The following is a 13,724-nucleotide window of genomic DNA, read 5'->3' as shown; positions in this document are numbered from 1 at the left end:
TATACACCCTGCTGTTTGCAACACATCAAACGGCTCTTTAGAAAGCTTTAAATCTTCAGTTTGTGCTTTTTTCCAATAACATATAGTCCACTGGTTTAAAGGTGCACTTCATTAACTGCGGGACTGTAGTGTAAGGGTTATATTGTTAACTGGTAATTATGAGACCGCGTGTTTCAAGTAATGATGAAGTGATGCAACAAGCAGTGTAACAAATTACTTTCTCCCATGAGTACTCTATCTTTTTTTTTTTTTGAGTAATGACCTCAACACTGTTATTGACATAACTTATCACACATTCAGATTTGTTGTCTCCCTGGAAAATAAAACAACTGTACCTTTAGCTCATAGACAGACCGGAAAACTTGCAAAAGTTTTTGTAAAACTGCACACAAAGAGTTTTTGTGCTTGCTGATACTTGTTGAGTATCTGTACTGACATCTGGAATGACAAGGAAAAAACAATGTGTTGAATGTGTAACTGTAACTGTAGGGTGACATTACTGTTTAGAGCTGGAAGGAACACCTGGCTGCAGCGCAACTTGCTTTATACCACTAACATGTCCTCATTAAGCCTTGGTTGTATCTCAGTTTTTATGGCCCTGGAAGAACTCAAGTTTTAAAAAATTACCATAATTTTAAATCCTGCCATATCTCTAAACCACACAATCACTGTAACTGAGTGCATGAAACAGAAAGTCTTAAATCATGAACAATCTGTTTATGTAAATATATAGCCTAAATAAATTTTACACACTCCTGCTTAATTGTTCAGGATATGCCTCTTAAGTCTAATTCATCACTGTTTACAGCTCCAACCCCAGCTTCAAAACACAACCCTAACCTTTATTTCAAGAGAAAAGCAAAAACAGAAATGCAAATAGTTGTTGATGTGTTTCACTGAGACATTTATTACAGTTAAACAAATGTTAAATTACACATGAAAAGCGTGCTGCAAGTCATACTGTAGGACTCTGTCAGTGTCTTACCTATTTCTCCAAAGAAGCAGATGCTAGGCCTTCTGCTGGATTGATTTTCTTCTCTCCCCCTGTCAAGCTCTTCTCGTGTGGTCCATCTCTGCCACACTGTTGAAACTGCGTTGAGCCACAGCAAACTGTCTTGTAATGGCACAGATGGATGTGACTTCCTGGTGGAGCTGGACTACCTGTGCAATCAGATTGGTCTGCAGGTTTCACGTCATGCCACTGGTGACAAGGACACCAGAAAAATCAGAGAGAAAATCAGACGGAGGGTTTAAGGAGAAAGCAATGAACTGTGGCCACCGCAGATCGTCTCGTTGTTGCCTTTCCACTAAACATGTTGTCACTTACAAAGTGAAATAAAATGGTTTATGCTTCTTAACTTGACAGATTCATATTCCTGAAGTTTAACTGACTATATTATACTGTGATTACCAAGTGTTCCCTTTATCTTATTGAGCAGTTCAGATTATGTGGTATAATAAGGTACAACAAAGCACCCACAGCTTGTGTCTGCAATCATTTTGACTTTTCCTTGTTCAATCTCTGCGATTGTAACCAACACAGAACTCTGTCACTAATGTTCTGTATTCAAACCCTTTGTTAAGCCTGAAGCTATAAAAAACCATTTTGGAATTACATAAAAGCAGAATGTTGGGTTATGCACTATTCCAAACAAATGTAATTCACAATAAAATAAGACAAATACATCCCTCAGGTGAAAACACTGTATTTGTTCTCTTTAAGCATTCCCTTTAATGTCTGATTATTATGGTGTTTTTCTTGTTTTTTTTCTGTAATTTCTGTCTTGGGAGGTAACCGAAGTCACAGTTCATCCTTAAACTCTCTACAACAACAGGAAAAACACATCACTGAAGATTTACGTATATATAGGATACCAAGCACAGTGCTGCAGGCTATGCTGCCTGAGAGATGTGTGAATCAGCCTCGACATTATGTTCTTATTAACTTAACTACTACGATATCAGCTTCTGACGGCATCCGCTGTGAAGCAAAACATCAATGTGGCATCAAATCCCAAAATACATTTGCATTTATTATGGTTTGCACTCTGCTGTTAATCCTGTTCTGTATTTAAGATACGAATAAGAGAGTACAGTGAAATCAACAGAGAGCAGACAGCAATTAAAATATTTTCATAGGCCAGAATAATAGAAGTACAAGGAATCCATTGGTCCAGGGGGTTTGAGAGTCTAGGTAACTTTTAGACAAGATTGAGCAAATCTCCAAACCTAATGGGAATGAGAATGCAGGTGAACTAGGGACTAAGGCAGGGGTCCAAAATGGCAAGCCAAGGCAATCAAATGCAAGCTGAACACAAATACACTGAATATACAAAGCAACAGTCTTTACTGTAACAAATGACATCAGGAGATTAGCTGCTTTATACTTTATGGTTAGAGATAACCAACCATAATTTTGTTGTACATGTACAATGACAATAAAGGGCAGCTCTGTTCTATTCTAACTGGTGCATCAGCAGAGACCAGACCACAACCCATGAGTATCACCCCCAGTTAACCAGCTGTGTAACTTGATAGGTTTGTAGCTTGTACCTATCCGCTGGAACGTTGAAGACAATATAATTACACTGCAAAGCAAGACACAAGCAGGCTGGTTTACTCATGCATGAGGGAAATCTGGCTGGAGCCAAGTGTCGTCCCACCACCTAGCCTCCATCAGACTCTCAGCCAGGCTCCCCATAGCACTCCTTTTATTGTGGTTACATGAATATGCATAGGGTCATTAACATATGACATCTTACATAGGTATACATGTGAACAAAGAATACTGTGTGTGTGTGTGTGTGTGTGTGTGTGTGTGTGTGTGTGTGTGTGAGGTCCAGATGTGACCCTGTGAAGACTCCCCAAAGCTGGTGCCAGGAGTCTAGCGGTCCATCTGAACAAAAGGCTCTTATACTTAAACAGATATACGTGTGTTTGCTATACCATATATCAGCAAGAGAAGATACGGCCTTTCCTAGGAGGTGTGTAATCTATGCCGGAACACTCTGTAGAGGGAGTGAACGCACTCCCCCTTCATGCTACACAGAGCTGTTACTTTAGGATGAAACATCCTTTCAATCCACCAATGATTATATACACTTCTAAGCATATATGAGTAAATATTTCTAAGCATAAATGACAATCAACAATACAAATCTAACATTTCCCCCCTTTTTGACCTTTATGCTTGAAAAGTTCCCAGTTATGAATACCTCATGTCTGACAGTTTCAATGCAAACATTGTTATATTCAGCATATGTCAAATCACCCTAAATTACTGAAAAAATACACAGTTTAACAAATGTATTAGCAGTTATCTCATTCCTCATTGATCTCATCTCATGGCAAACTGCATCCTACAAGCAAACAAAGAAATTGTTAATTTAATAGTGAAAATAAGAAAGTAACATTTTCAAAAACATCTCAGCTTGGTGATGCTTCCTGCGGGTGTGCAAATCACATGTCTCTCTGCAGGGTGGTTTGAGCTCTGCAGGGCGTCATGAATGTCTCTTCCAGATGTTTCCATCATTGTCCATAGGACCAGAGTCCAAATGTATGTAGAATAAACATTCAAACATACCAGTTGGTTTTGTTGTTTGTCAACATGGGTCTCAGCTATTTCCAGAGCTGCAGACCTCTCAGCACTCTAGTTTTATGGCCTCCCATTACCTCACTTCAGGCCTTCGTCCTGTGAGGGGGATATTTATGACTCCTTCATTGTCCACGCTCTGCAGAGAAACACCTCTGTGAAAACGGTGCAGGGTTCAGTTGTCTTACTGCTGTTATGATCCCAGCAGCATTCAGAGTGTCATCGTATGTACAGTATAGTGGCACCGCATTAGGTGATGTTCATAGGAAACTGCTGTCATCACCACCATAGCTTCTGGTTCCTGTGCTTTCACAGAATCATGATGTCATCCTCGACCTCCTTCTGCGCTGTCGATGGAGCTTGGCACGCTCCTCATCCCTCGAGTTTTCATGTTCCAACGCTGCTGAAGGTTTAAGGCAGAGCACGTCGTACACCTTAGCTGTCTTCCTCAGCGTCAATATTGAATCTTTCATTTTATTTAAAATCTCCTGGAAGCTCAGTAGCACAGCTCTCTGTGTCATGTCTGCTGTGCTGAAGATGATCTCTGATCCTCCTGAAGCCTCTCTCCTGGCCTCAGCTCCCATCTTGTGGACGATCCTCTCAGGCACTCCTTTTCGTCACGCATAGTCCTGATTTTGGGCCTGCTGGATCTGTCTCAAAACACTCAGCTTCTCCGCCTTCCTCCTGGTTCAGCTGATTCAGCCGTCACGCCTCGCACTTGGTTGCCTTAGAGTTGATCAGAGGCTGGAGGTTGAAGTGCGAGCTTACCCTACGGGGGCTCAATCAGCACTCCCCCCTCACCACTGAAACAACCAAGTGTGAGATTTCTCTATTGTGCTGTCTTGGGGGTGCTGGGGTTTCCTGGGACCTCGACCTCTTTGCAGTGGCTCCAAGGTCTGATCTCATGATGGGCCCCAACCAGCTTGACCTTTGACCTCAACCACTGCCTGGGCTATGCCTGGAATGTTTCTTGCTTCTCACTGCTGCACCTGTATTTCAGAAAAACTTCTATTTGGAGAGCATGTCAACAATCATCAAACCACATTCTTTAGTTCAGTGAACTTCACTTATAGGCCATCAAAGCCTCATCTGAACATGGATGCACCACTTGCATAGGTTTAATACTTGTAAATAAACGGCTAATCACACAAATCACTGCAACAATAATAGTAAACATTGTTTAATGTTAATTCTGGACCCCACCTCTTGACGCATGGACACTCTCATGCGTCAACTCACCAAACCTGGATCCCTGTCTTAAAAACTGGCTCCACCAGGAGCCTGCATACACAAGATCTGGAAATAAAATCAAACTTCACACGTATAAACAATTATATCAAAAGAGTAATAAGCATTCAGCACGGGCAAGACAAGTGTCATGTGCAGGTTTTCTCAAATCATTAAATCACTATTGTTACCATAATTCGCCTCAAACATGGATCATCCCATGTGCTCAGTTAACATTAATGTAATCGGTGACTTCTCTTAAGCAAAGTCACTCCACTCACATATTATTATTATGGGCTCAAAGTGGCCAGCAAAGAGCCCATAATAAACTATTCCATAAATACCGTAATCTCTTATTTGTTTTACTCATGTCACTTGTCCGTTTCAGCTGAATCTTCCACAGCATTCTCAAAGAAACAAACATTAGCAATACACATTGACTGTGGTCAGATGGAGGTCAGACACAGGTCAACAGGTTCCAGAGGTGCCATAAAAACACCATAAAATCAACCATCAAAGTAACGTCACATTTTCCCAAAACACAGTGTAACAGCATCACCACTCATAACCTGTAAACACAGTTTTCCTCACACATAAACCCAAAAATCCTGTAGTAGGAAAAACATCAACCAGGTGTCCTGGTATAAATCATGTGAGCAAACCACATGAAGAACTGTAATGCTCGCTGAATCCTTTTTTTTTAGGCTGGGACATAATTGTCCCAAATAAGTGGCTTTCTCGATCGGTCGTATAGCACTTTCAATTCCCGACGTGCAGATCTGCTTAAAGAAAAGAAATAAACAAACAAAATCAGTGCCTGTTCAAAAGATAAAAAATGAAAAATAACAAATTATCAAACCAAACTTTCAGTGCACTGTGAAAGTATCAAAATAAAAAGGCCTTGTTAAGTCATGACACAAGCTCCTCATCAACTTCACAACAGGAGAAGAATCATCAGCTAGATTCACTCCAAACCAACCATCAGCTGCACAACACACAACAGTCTAATGTCTTATTAACTTATGAGTTTAATCACCAGGTCTGTGCTCTTCACTCATTTAGGCCACAGATCTATTTTATTCAATTTTCCTTTTTCCCTTCATCATAAAACATGTGACATGCTGTCATGCACTTCACAAAAGACGTTTGTTCTGACGTATTCAGAGTTGTATATCTAGATACAGAATTCACTCGCACATCAAAGCAGGGAACTCAGTGTTTTAGAGTTTCCACTCAAACACATCTCATCCACTCGTGCTAGAATTCAGTCACCTTTCATTAATCTAAAACCGATCAACTAATTTGCATATCAGCCATTAACCCACTAAGTTGACAGGACAACAGGAAAGCATGTTCAAAATAGTATCACAAAAGACAATTTCCCTCATACAGTAAATTACTTGCTGCATCAATCAAGCAGGAAGCTTCTCCCAATTTACCATTTTAACACTAAATTTATTGCCTGATCACTGATTCATCAAACCAGGATTTTTTTTTTTTTTTCCCACAAAGGTTAAATTGTTGTCCTGCAACTTGGAGAGTCAATTTTTTTTTAGGATAAATTCAGTATTTGATAACAAGTGTCTGCTAAATTGACACTATTTTAACACTGATGAAAGATAACAAACTAATTTTCATTGCAGGTTTGTGTAATTAGACAGGTCTAATGCATGTCTGTGGAGCTGCATATCCAGCAGAGCATGTTCTTAAAGCTGCCTTTCCTACACACTTCTCTGCTATTATTTGATCATTTCTTAACTAATGTGCTATGAGTCTTCATGAGTCATTTTGTGTTTGGAATTGTTAGTAAAGTTAATTCATGTTCTGCTTGTTTGTGTGATTTTGTATGTTTCTATTTGTTTCAGACTCCTTCACAATTTTCCAACTTAAGCAGTCAGTTTTCTTTTCCCCAGATTTGCTAACCCAAATTTTGATTTCCCACATTTAATAACAGCATTCCTCTGTGTTTCCACTTACTCTCACTCTGTTGTCATCTCACTCTGTTGTCCTCTCCCACTTGCAACAGTCCCCAGCCGGCAGTTCTCCTTCAGCTTTGTCCTGTGTTCCACTGTCTCTTCTTGCCATTTTACTCCACAGGTGGCAAATGTCAAACTCCAACAGTCTCCTCAGTTCTCCTCAAAAGTTTTCTTCACATGCATAGTGAAGTTGCAGCTTGTTGTAAACACAGTGCCATTCATCCGATCAGTCAGGATGATGGGTTTGCTCTTCTCTGATGCTGTTTGTCCACATTGCTGCTGCTTGCTGAGACTTTTTGCTCAGGACTTGATGCTGTCTCTTTATCTGCCATGTTATTGCTTTGGAGCTGCATTCTTCAGGGAGGAGTGAGCTTGCTTGTGAGTTTGTGAGGTTGAGAAACACATTGCGCTGTATATAAGTCAGCCAGAACTTGGCCTGCATGTTTCCAATGATGTTTAACTATAAATTTCTTCCGTCCGACCGCTGCATGTGGAAAATTGATACAGGTCTGCTTTTCACCTGAAAGTGACAAACTAAGACATGTTCATTATCATCACTGCTTAATCAACACACATCTCTCTCTCTCTCTCTCTCTGTCCGTGTTTGTGTGAACAATCCTTTCTTAAAGCAGAAAATGACATTGTAGTTGTTTTTTGGCTGATCAACACAAAACCTTTTTCCTATGATTATTTTTCTTCGTCTACAATGCAGTGGCGTGTCTAGAAAATTTTTGTTGGGGGGGCCAGGTAGGGGCACAGATTTGGAGAAGGGTGGCAGATGTAATTGGCAGATAATGTTTAAAAAAAAATTCTACCAACCATTAACCATAATTCAATAACCCTATAAACCTAATAACCGAATGCGCTTTTAACTCTTATTAGAATGAGATTTTAACCACTACGGTGCAAAGTTTTTAGATACTGCGTTGATAAAGTACAAGAGATACAATCAGTGCTTTGTCAGTGCTTACTCAGCATTCAAGGACAGCAATATTTGCATAGTATTTTTATTGACATGTAGTGCACATATGTTTTGGGCAAAAACATTTTTGAATATTAAAATACGAACATTTGTAACAAACAATTGACAAATTAGCCAGTTCCAATGTAAAACTTTATCTGCTTATTAAAAAAAGAAGATAATCTTCTCACAAACTGGTGTTTGATTTTGAAACAGGAAAAAAGTGGGGAAACAACTGAAAAGACTAACATTTGAATAAAACCTGAAAGCAAGTAAATACTTTCTCTGCTGCCTTATGGTAAACTTTGGTAATATTGATCAAGAACAACACTGGCTGATGATAAAATACAGTCAGCTGGCATGGTGACACTGCCAGTATTAACCTGCAGGGCTGGACCGGGACAGAAAATCAGGCATTTTGACTACAGACCGACCCACCAGGTATTAAAACCATAAAGCCTTTGAATGAAAACAAATGCTGTTGTGACAGTGATGTACACTATCTTGTTGGTATATGTATGATTTCTATACATTTTACGTCAGATAAAAACTTTGGTTGTAAGATTTAGATAATTATTTAATAAAAGCGAGATATTTTAAATGAGAATAAGAAAGAAAAGTAATTTCTTTGTGCTCCACCTTTCCCTGTTAATTCCCTACCTGGCCCCCTGGCATAACTTTGCTAGACCCACCCCTGCACAGTTACCAGCTGTCAGCTACGTAAAAAAGGATCCTGGTGTTATTTGTCTCTCAGAAACAGTTCATAACTTCCCTTCAACTCATTCCTGTCACCTAAAAGGTAAACCTGTTTCTCCATCACCTGTTCAGCTCTGATGATTCAGTAAGGACATCTCCTGGTTTCATGTTTCCCTCTCACCACATATCCAAACCGACATCATGACCAGCAGCTTTACAGCTGTGGCTCCAGCAAACATCAGCTGATACTTGAAATTAATATTAAATAAATTCTAACAACAGCTGATCAAGCTTAAACGTGCTGCTGTTGTTTAGCGCGACATCTGCTGGTTTCCTCTTTCTGGCACAAAGTGGGCGATAAACAAACAAGAGAGAAAAGCCGATCAGCTGATCATTGATCAGTTTCATGATTGAAGTGGCAACAGAAGAGGGAGGGGGAGAGAATGAGAGAAGAAGAGGCAGCTGTGCAGCGTAAACACACAGAATAAATCCAGCTTTGTCTTTTTCCATTCTAGCTAAAGTTTGGGACAAACTGCGTCTCTTCTCAGCTCAATACCAAACGCTTAATATTTTCTCTGAATGAGGGACCATTCCATTTTTAAGGAGCCGTTGGCAACTCTACTAACTAACCTTATGAATAAAATAAAGTTCACTATCAGTAACATCATAGCAACTGAACAGCTGTACAGAAACTCCTTCATGCTAGCTCGGGCAGTATGAGTTATTGCAACTGACAGTAAAAAGTCAGCACAACAAAAATAAACTGCACCTAAACTTAGTTTATATCTGACCCAGATAGACTGCAGGTCATAACTTCTTACCTGAAGTTCAGTTCACCTGACACTCGGACTGGCGGCTGCCTCGGGTCTTTCCTCCTCCTGCCTCCCCTTCCCTCATCCACCTGCTGGCCTCTGTGGAAGCCCCGCCATAGCCACCACCAAACAACTGAGTTATTTTTACACATCGACCTGCATCTGGCCAATCCACCACCTCTCATTGTTCATGCCCTTACAAAATAAAAAATAAAAAATAAGTCACCGGGCATATGCCCGGTATGCCCGATGGCCAGTCCAGCTATGCAACCAAATCTGCAGCTCCATACAGCAATGTTACGACTTAGATGATATAACTCATAACTCTTATGTTAGCTCCCCTCAGTAGCATACTGTCTGAAATATTCGAGGGCTGCAATAATTCTTTAAGTGTTATTTTTTCCTTGGTATTCTAATTTCACCGAAGTTTACTAAACTCAACAAACTTAATATTACTTACCGGGACATTTATTCTGTCCTCATTTTCTTTCACCGAAAAATTGTTTCCAGCGGTGCCGTCTTTCGTGCTTGGCTCTCCTACCTTTGCTAACGTGATGCGCATAGCGCAGAAGCCGATGCTGCATTCACTTACACTCGGATATCTGAGCTTCACCGTGAAAACATAATCGGACATTTGATATTTGATTGAATTGTATTGTTTTGCCTTTGGGGTGGCACCTGGGGTGGCCAGTCTGGTTGGGGGGGTGGCCTGTGCCCCCCCAGGCCACCCCGCTGGACACGCCATTGCTACAATGTAATTTGTCTCTTTTTCACTCTTTTTTTTTTTTTCCTTTACAATAGCTTGTGATCCGCAAAATCACTGCTCTCACTCACAATCAAAGGCAATTACTTTTGCACAGTGCACAAAAACACTGTGATGTCAGACACATTCACACTCACTTTTTCATCTGCATAAATAAATCATATGGCTGGAGATATGTGCCATGGTGATCCATAGGCATGATCACCAGTTTATTTAATTATTTTTAATCCAACAAAACAAATAAACAAAAACATGATGCTGATGCTACACACACACTAGTCAAGGTGCAGAAAAACTGCTCATGGAAACGCTGCACACTCTCTGTTTCCCCTCTCTTTGAGTAGTTCTCAGACAGCTCTTGATCTGATAATGTGTAGCTTGCTCATCAGCTCAAAAAACAAAAACAAAACTGCAACGCGACATCACACAGTAGTTGCAGCATATTAGTTGTTTTCACAGATGTGCTCTATATCTCAACAATGGCTCATAATAAGACGACAGTCTTCCACACAGGTCAAGTGCCTCTATGCACTTCATGAGTTTAAATATTTACCTATATCACTTCACCTCACATGTCATTGTACTGAATTTGAGCAACCACAAGCTTAATGTAGGTTACTTTTAACAACTATCCACCTCAATGGTTTGGCACACAGGCTGTTGTCGAACAGGGCAAGCTAAAGAGTTAACATTTTGTGTCAGCAAGGGGTGGGGGGAAAGCCACCCACCAGAGCACAGCTGCTGATGTGGGCTGGCCTTTTCCACACACTCCTGGCTGCTTAGGAAACCATGATAACAACAACAGTCGGTGTCGCAGACCACGGGCCCGTTCTTCGTACGTCGCTTACTACATCCAAGATCAAATGACACATCCAAGATCAAATCATCGCGCTAACTCTGAGCTCGCTATTCCGGTTCCCCGAACACACCTGTTGTTGACGATTAGTATAGCTGGATGAAGTAATGTGAGATCACTGGGTGGCCCAACAGGGGCTACGCATCGATAGTAGAAACATTGATCGGCAACCCTTTGATTGGTCGGCGAAAATGTCGAAGGAGCGCGCTCGGTATTCTTCGGCAGCAGAGCAAGAACTCTTGAGTGAGGGATTTTAGGAGTTTCAGAGTCTAATTAAAACGCAAGGGAACACTGCAAAGGCTGCAAAAGCAAGGAGAGAGGGCTGGCAGAAAGTTGCTGACAAATTAAACTCGTAAGTAATTTAATAATAACAATAATAATGGAGTGGATCTATATAGCGCTCTTCAAGGCACCCAAAGCGTTTTACAATGCCACTATTCAGTCACTCTCACATTCACACACTGGTAGCTGTCACAGCTGCCCTGGGGCAGACTGACAGAAGCCAGGCTGCCATATCGCGCCATCGGCCCCTCTGGCCAACACCAGTAGGTGGTAGGGTAGATTTATCATATCACACTATATTATCCAATATTATATTACATTATATTATATTACATTATGTTATATTATATCCCCTTTCACATTAGAGCCACAACAGGACCCACTAGAACATGGGAACAAGTAAAAGTGAAATATAAGAATATTCTACAGAATGGTAATATTGATCACTTATATTGCTTGAAATAATCTGTTTGTTTGTTTATAACAGCAACCAAGAAAAGGGGCAGCGCAAAAAAAGACAGGTGGTGGTCCTGCACCCCCTCGTCAACAAGTTGGTTAAGTGAATAATACCCTCACGGGAAAATCGATATCTCTCTATGAGCACACTGTCGCGCTGAGCTAAAGGATCCTGTCTGTCCCGCAATATACGCTGGATTCTGAGGACTCTCCTTATCAATCTTGCACCTTCCGCAATGGGTGGCTCGCGTATACGGACAGGACATGGCTGCGACAGGCTTCCCAAATCCACCTTCGCTTTTATAGCCGTGGTCTCCCATCTTGATTACACGAAGTAAATTGCAATTACTACTCTGAAATCTGAATTACATCTGTAATAATCACATACATGTAATAGAATGTTAATAGTACATTTCCCTTTTTTAGGAAATGACCTGTATGTATCTGTGTGACATCAATAAAAGGATCAAGTGCTGCATTATCTTTAGTTACATTGATGTTATTTATTTATGGTACAACAGTGGTAAAATATCGCTGTTGCTTTCGTATACATGAAGCGGAAATACCTGAGTGGCCGCGATCTAATCCTGTTTACATAAAGTAAACCTGCTCCCGAGCAGGTTTACGCTTACGGCTCTGTTGCTATGACAGCAAGTCCCGGATGGGCTTCGAAGAACCGAACGATCCAGGATCACGCGAAATCGTCAACAGTCAAATCCGGCTAACTTACTTAGCGAGGTACGAAGAACGGGCCCCACGTGTTCTACTCCGCACACACTCACACAACAACAACAACAACAAATATCCTCACTCACAACCAACAAAAATTAGGCCTATTGTCTCAACGCAGTCTCACACAGTGACCACGTGCTCTGCCGCACACAGTGGCAAAGACTTACATAGCAGTGATCACGCGCTTTATCGCACACAGTGATAAAGACTTTCAACGCAACCTCACACAGTGGATGCGTGCTTTGCTGCACACAGCGGCAAAGACTTACAACGCAGTCTCACACAGTGACCGCGTGCTTTGCTGCACACAGCGGCAAAGACTTAAACTTACTCGGTGTTGCTTAGCGTGCAATGTAGCCTCGAATCCCGCCGATCGTCATTCATCGAGGAGAAAGGACAGACAGCGAATCCACAGGAACTTCCTGGCTGACATCAGTCTTTCAGCGTGCCTCTCCCCCCCCTCGGTGAATGCGATCCCAGGGCTCCGGCATCGAAGGACCAATTAATGATAGGTTTGTAGCTTGTACCTATCCGCTGGAACGTTGAAGACAATATAATTACACTGCAAAGCAAGACACAAGCAGGCTGGTTTACTCATGCATGAGGGAAATCTGGCTGGAGCCAAGTGTCGTCCCACCACCTAGCCTCCATCAGACTCTCAGCCAGGCTCCCCATAGCACTCCTTTTATTGTGGTTACATGAATATGCATAGGGTCATTAACATATGACATCTTACATAGGTATACATGTGAACAAAGAATACTGTGTGTGTGTGTGTGTGTGTGTGTGTGTGTGTGTGTGTGTGAGGTCCAGATGTGACCCTGTGAAGACTCCCCAAAGCTGGTGCCAGGAGTCTAGCGGTCCATCTGAACAAAAGGCTCTTATACTTAAACAGATATACGTGTGTTTGCTATACCATATATCAGCAAGAGAAGATACGGCCTTTCCTAGGAGGTGTGTAATCTATGCCGGAACACTCTGTAGAGGGAGTGAACGCACTCCCCCTTCATGCTACACAGAGCTGTTACTTTAGGATGAAACATCCTTTCAATCCACCAATGATTATATACACTTCTAAGCATATATGAGTAAATATTTCTAAGCATAAATGACAATCAACAATACAAATCTAACATAACTTTTATCTTTTCCATGGGCCACAAGACATTTTTATGCAACATCTATCTACAAAACTAACAATGGAACTGGAGAGAAAAAATCAAATAAGCAATACATACACTAGCAGGCATGTAATAAAACAAAGGTCAACTTGATTCCAATTAAATTTGGATCCAGTTGTTATAAATACTCACTTAACCAAAATGAAAACCCAATGTGGAATTTTAGTTATTGCTATAAACAGTTTAAACC

At 41.1% G+C, this 13,724-nt stretch overlaps 1 long non-coding RNA gene across 5 annotated transcripts; it reads left to right on the top strand.

Annotated features, from left to right (window-relative positions):
• Window positions 1-2,528: 2,528 nt before the first annotated feature.
• On the top strand, window positions 2,529-13,482 carry LOC308396204. 5 transcript variants are annotated; one of them, XR_013971525.1, is made up of 3 exons: window positions 2,529-2,796; window positions 2,985-13,123; window positions 13,308-13,482. It is a non-coding gene; the product is annotated as an uncharacterized lncRNA (long non-coding RNA). The 5 variants fall into 5 exon arrangements; XR_013971526.1 differs by having other exon boundaries at window positions 2,985-13,133; XR_013971527.1 differs by having other exon boundaries at window positions 2,985-13,137.
• The last annotated feature ends 242 nt before the right edge of the window (window positions 13,483-13,724 follow it).

This window comes from Rhamphochromis sp. 'chilingali', assembly GCF_963969265.1.
Source record: "Rhamphochromis sp. 'chilingali' genome assembly, chromosome: 4".
In the NCBI taxonomy this organism is placed as follows: domain Eukaryota; kingdom Metazoa; phylum Chordata; class Actinopteri; order Cichliformes; family Cichlidae; genus Rhamphochromis; species Rhamphochromis sp. 'chilingali'.
This window is presented reverse-complemented; position numbering and strand designations above follow the sequence as displayed.